This window comes from Chrysochloris asiatica, unplaced genomic scaffold (assembly GCF_000296735.1).
Source record: "Chrysochloris asiatica unplaced genomic scaffold, ChrAsi1.0 scaffold00047, whole genome shotgun sequence".
Taxonomy (NCBI): Eukaryota; Metazoa; Chordata; class Mammalia; order Afrosoricida; family Chrysochloridae; genus Chrysochloris; species Chrysochloris asiatica.
Genome location: NW_006408565.1, coordinates 17479835 through 17480642, shown reverse-complemented (window position 1 = coordinate 17480642; position 808 = coordinate 17479835). Strand labels below are relative to the sequence as shown.

General features: G+C 36.0%; 1 protein-coding gene across 2 annotated transcripts in view; it reads right to left on the bottom strand.

The window, feature by feature from the left end:
* The window catches only part of USP48 (ubiquitin specific peptidase 48), a 126059-nt gene that overhangs the window by 76327 nt on the left and 48924 nt on the right, over window positions 1–808 (bottom strand). The window lies entirely within an intron of this gene.

Sequence of the window (808 nt, the reverse complement as noted above, 5' to 3'; positions counted from 1 at the left end):
AAAAAAAAAAAAAAGTTAAAAACTTGAGTATTAGAGCAAAATTACTCAAAGTCTAGAAACATGTAAATATGATTTTAAAACGCAAAATATTTCTGTAAACTATGAGATTACAGTTACCACATAAATATCTACACAGAAATAACCCATAACCTAGAAAGCCACCCCTCACTGCCAAGTTTCTCCTTGTCTGACACTTTTGAAATGTGGCTGTTTTATTCAGAAGAGTAGGAGACAAGCACTGACTGTCATTCGTTTTCTTCTATTTATAGAGCCCCACGGTCCCAACCTCATCTCCAAATGACATAAATGGGTAAAAATGGTGGAAAGTACAGGCCATACAATTCTTAATAGAAGATGTATACATCTCTTTGGGGAATAAAATGATACTTTGACCTAATATAAAACAGGTAATAAAAACTACAAAGTAGGATATTGTTTCAAGTATTATCCATGGAAGATCTCATCACTACAAAATGGCAAGGAAGTCCTCAGAGAGGCACCACTCACAGTCCAGGGAACGGATGAAATACTTACTGAACAACTGGAATTGTCTTCAAAGCAAAGTTCAAATGTTAAAGTTATTTGCCACCATCATTGCCCCTCCCTGACAAAAAAAGTTATGATCCAGAGAAATGGACTATGAAACCTACTATATTAATACTTGGTATGGCACTGCATTCAGTGTTCCCATGCTCTGTTCAAACACCTGCCTCTTGGTCCAGTACAGATTTCTAAGAAGTACAATTAAGTGTTCTGGAATACTCATACGTCTCAATGTTGTCCATAGCTTGTCATGATTCACACAATC